This window comes from Nematolebias whitei, chromosome 13, assembly GCF_014905685.2.
Source record: "Nematolebias whitei isolate Nwh7 chromosome 13, NemWhi1, whole genome shotgun sequence".
NCBI classification, from domain to species: Eukaryota; Metazoa; Chordata; class Actinopteri; order Cyprinodontiformes; family Rivulidae; genus Nematolebias; species Nematolebias whitei.
In genome coordinates, this window is record NC_056510.1 from 42,736,447 (window position 1) to 42,741,033 (window position 4,587).

The 4,587-nt window shown below is 41.9% G+C and overlaps 1 protein-coding gene across 1 annotated transcript in view; it reads right to left on the reverse strand.

Annotated features, from left to right (window-relative positions):
• The window catches only part of tgfbr2l (transforming growth factor beta receptor-like), a 48,055-nt gene that overhangs the window by 14,263 nt on the left and 29,205 nt on the right, over positions 1-4,587 (reverse strand). The window lies entirely within an intron of this gene.

Sequence of the window (4,587 nt, forward strand, 5' to 3'; positions counted from 1 at the left end):
TATATATATATATATATATATATATATATATATATATATATATATATATATATATATACATACACACACATATATATTCTAGAATTGTGTCGCTCAAGGTGGCTGCATGTTGGAGTAGCTCTGTTACTTTCATTCTGAGATATTACTTTGAAAACTTTAATTCCTCTTTTTTCTGGATATAAATCGCTTTTTTTGGATGATTGTTTCCTCTGGTGTCAGATGCTGTGCAACTGGAAGGATTTTTACAGAAATATCTTTGCTTTGGACATTTGTTATGATGCGTAACCAAAACAACAAGGTTGTTTTTTTACAACCAGGAGCAGCTGATTAACATCTACAAAGCTCAAATAATATCTCAACTACAGCCCCAAATCCCAAATGAGTTGAAAAGGAGGCATCGTGGATGCAGAGCAGGAGCAAAGAAGAGGGAGAAAGAGAGAAGAATGAAGTTTAAACCATCTCTTCCGTCGATCATGATGGGCAATGTGAGATCAATGGGAAACAAGTTGGATGAACTTCAAGCCCTAACAAGGACTAATCCAGAGTATCGGGACTTCAGTGTTATATGTTTCACTGAGACATGGCTGCAGGATCATATCCCCGACTCCAGCGTTTCCTTGCCAGGTTTTCTGACCATACAAGCAGATAGAGATTTAAAGAGGAGTGGCAAAAGGAAAGGAGGTGGGTTGGCAGTGCTTGTGAACAACAGATGGTGTAATCCTGGACATGTTACTGTGAAGTGTCATCTCTGCAGTCCAGATATTGAACTGTTAGCCCTAAGTTCTCGTCCATATTATTTGCAGAGAGTTCACCAGTGTTATTTTGGCAACTGTTTACATTCCACCCAATGCTGTTGCCAAGACTGCGTGTGATGTCATCAGCTCCAAGGTTGCTAAGCTACAAACACAACCTAGTGCGTTTGTTGCAATATCTGGGGATTTTAATCATGTCTCTCTCTCTCTGCTACACTTCCGACATTCCAACAGTATGTCAGCTGCTCTACCAGAGAAAACAAAACTTGTTTTATGCAAATGTCAAGGATTCATACATCGTTAAAGCAAGACCCCCTCTTGGCAAATCAGATCACAATCTTGTGTTTCTCTGCTCAAAATATAAACTCCTTGTTCAGAGGCAACCTGTAATAAAGAGAACAGTGAGAAAATGGTCAGTGGGAGCTGAAGAAGCCCTGCGGGGTTGTTTTGAGGCTACAGACTGGGATGCACTGTGCCAGCCACATGGAGAGGACATCAAGGCCATGACTGAGTGTGTGACCAACTATATAAACTTCTGTGTAAACAACACCATCCCCGCCAGAACAGTGAGATGCTTCCCCAATAACAAACACTGGATTACCACTGACCTGAAGGAACTACTAAACCAGAAAAAAAGAGCCTTTGTGGAGGTAGACAGGGACTTATTGAGGAGTACACAAAAGCAACTTAAAGTCAAGATAAGAAACAGCAAGGAGGTGTACAAGAAGAAGCTGGAGAGCAAGCTCTAGCAGAACAATATCAGAGAGGTGTGGTCAGGGATGAAACAGATCACAGGCTTCAAGCAGAAGGAGGATCAGAAGGATGGAAGCCTGGACAGAGCCAATGAACTGAACACGTTCTTCAATAGGTTCAGTTCAGGAACAAGCTCAGCATCCTCCTCTCTTGCCCACAGCCAAACAGACATACCACCCTCCTTTGACCCAAGGCTGTCCTGTCACACCTCAAATATTTTATCTACCACCTCAGTCATGGTCCCTTCTTCTTCTACATGTTGGTCTTCAACCAAATCAGAAGATGGTGATACCTCCTTTGCCTCCCCCCTCTGCGTCTCCTGAAGTCAGGTGAGGAAGTAGCTGGAGAGACTGAACCGGAATAAGGCTGCAGGTCCAGATGGTGTCAGTCCCAGAGTCCTGAAGGTCTGTGCAGAGCAGCTCTGTGGGGTTCTGCAGCACCTCTTCAACCTTAGCCTGACCCAGGAGAAGGTTCCAGTGTTGTGGAAAACATCCTGTCTTGTTCCAGTGCCAAAGAAAACTACCCATCAGTCCACAATGACTATAGACCTGTTGCCCTGACATCCCACATCATGAAGGTCCTAGAGAGACTTCTGCTGACCCACCTGACTAGACAAACAAGCACATATCAGGACCCACTGCAGTTTGCTTATCAGCGTGGACTTGGAGTTGAAGATGCCATCATACACCTGCTTCAGCAAACTCACTGTCATCTAGAAAAGGCAGACAGCACTGTGAGAGTCATGTTCTTTGATTTCTCCAGTGCATTTAACACAATCCAGCCTGATCTTCTTTGTCAGAAACTCCAGAAGACTCAGGTGGAGGCCTCAACAATCACCTGGATCAAAGACTACCTGACAAACAGACCACAGTTTGTGAGACTGAAGGGTTGTGTGTCTGACCAGGTGGTCAGTAGTTCAGGAGCACCACAGGGGACTGTACTCTCACCATTCCTTTTCACTCTGTACACCTCAGATTTCCAGTACAAAACAGACTCCTGTCATCTGCAGAAATATCCAGATGACTCTGCAGTGGTCGGGTGTATCAGAGATGGACAAGAAGCTGAGTACAGGGAACTGGTGGACCACTTTGTGGCATGGTGTGGAAACAATTATCTCATCTTGAATGTGAACAAAACAAAGGAGATGATTTTAGATTTCAGGAGAATCAGGAACAGATCCAACTCTATTTCCATCATGGGAGAAGAAGTAGAGGTGGTGGAGAAGTATAAATACCTTGGAGTTCACCTGGACAAATAGACTGGACTGGAAATGCAACAGTGAAGCGTCTACAAGAAGGGGCAGAGCAGACTGTACTTCTTGAGGAAGCTGAAGTCCTTCAGTGTTTGCAGCAAGATGCTGCATATCTTCTATAAGTCTGTTGTAGAGAGCACTATCTCTTCTGCCATCATCTGTTGGGGGAGCAGCACCAGAGCAAGTGACTTAAAAAAGATCAACAAGCTCATAAAGAAGGCTGGCTCAGTTCTGGGGACTCCTCTAGAACCTTTGGAGATGATTGTACAAAGAAGGATTCTTCATCAAATGAAGAACATTATAGACAACCCTCAGCACCCTCTTCATCAGACTGTCATACAACATCAGACTGTCATACAACAACAGAGTGTCTTTAGTCAGAGGCTTCTTCAAATCCGTTGTGGGACAGATGCTACAAGAGATCCTTCCTGCCCACAGCATCAGCATCTAGAAGAACTCTTTAATGAAACCAGGATGATGAGTTACAACAACATTTAATTTAGCTCTGGGATTAATAAATTAATTTTGAATTGAATTGGACTCCATCACATAACTCTCATTTACCTCTGTCCTCTGAATTTGCAGAGACTAGAAATAAATCAGATTTGTTTTAAACGAATCATTCTTGCTGTATAATGTGAAGTAAAGTTTTCTCAATGTAAACAGAGGGCAGTTCATCAACAGCTGTAACTGAATCTATCCTGTATCTAACAAGAGGTCAAACTGAGCCCAAGCAAACACGGTCATGCTTTATTGCTCCTGCTTAGTAATCTTTTTATTATTAGTTTGAAGATTATTGTTGTGATGAATTGACTGGCACATAATTGTTTGAATCGATTAACTATAAGCCAAAGAGCTTTATTGAAAATAACAGATTATATATGTACATTATGTATGTACTTTAAACTAAAGCAAAAATAGAAAAACCTTTTGAGACTGTGATTCTCTTTAATTACAACACTTTGGTTGATCTTTAATTTTATTTATTGAAACTGAACACCCCAACCTCCCATGGCCTTGGATGAGGACCTAAGTTTGAAGTGGAAATATTCAAAAAGAAAGATACGACAAGGTGGATATGTTTTATTACACACACATACAACTATACATCTATAAATCCATCTGTATGTACAGATACTCAGACAGAGAGGAAAAGACATAATATGGGTGACAAATTGTCTTGAGGTTTTGAGAGAGGCAGTGACTGGTTGTGCCGTTTGTCTCTATGGGCGGGGGGGGGGGGGGAACAAAAGAAATGCAATTTCCTGCATTTTGGTGTATTCTAACATGTTGTTAAACATCTGTAAACATTTGCTTAAACTGATTAGTAACAGGTCTCTCTTGTAGATGACAAGGCTCAATGAGACTAACCTGTATAAATAAAGGTTGAATTGAAATTACTATTTTAGAGAGCAACAACAATAAACAAGCATGTGTGTGAATGCAGCTCCGATTCTGTCAAGCGTCCTAACTGGAGGAAACCCACGCATGCACAGAGAGAACATGCAAACTCCACCCAGAAGGGCCCCCGGACCGGGATTTGAACCAGGGACCTGCTCGTTGAGAAGCAGCAGCTCTACCAGTTGTGCCACCGTGCTGCCCCAATGTTAGCTATTTAACTCCAAAATCAACTATCAACTATAAAAATTATTTTTTAGAAAAGTTTTCTCAGTGTAAGGTCCAACTAAAGGTGGTGCTGCTGAAAATGTCCTGATGGAGGAGTCAGACCTTTTGAGTTAAACTAAGTCTTTGTGTAACCTGAGATTGTTGAAGCTCAGCACGTACAAACACTGTCTTGAACAAACCATTGCTTTCCTCTCCTTCCTTTTT